The sequence below is a fragment of the Cyclopterus lumpus genome, chromosome 2, assembly GCF_009769545.1.
Source record: "Cyclopterus lumpus isolate fCycLum1 chromosome 2, fCycLum1.pri, whole genome shotgun sequence".
NCBI lineage: Eukaryota > Metazoa > Chordata > Actinopteri > Perciformes > Cyclopteridae > Cyclopterus > Cyclopterus lumpus.
In genome coordinates, this window is record NC_046967.1 from 6,591,705 (window position 1) to 6,592,025 (window position 321).

The window sequence follows — 321 nt, forward strand, 5'->3', positions numbered from 1 at the left end:
AAAAATAGAACATCAAAACATTAAAGAGAATAAATTCAGACTTTTTTTTCTTGCTTTTGTTATTTTCAAAATAATGAATTTTTTTTTTTTTGGTCACAGCCCTCTGATAAGTGGTAGAAACTGTTTGACGGAATCATTCTTTACATGATTATTCTATCATTTTATAATTGAACGTTAATTCTTTTTTTTAAGCAGCCCGATTCTTATTCTCCGAGCGACCCCTGAACGCAACGATTTCGGGAAATAAACATTTACGGGGCAATTGAACCCCATCTCAAGTGCTTTATCGTTGCTATTGATAGGCAATAGATGTGACAATAA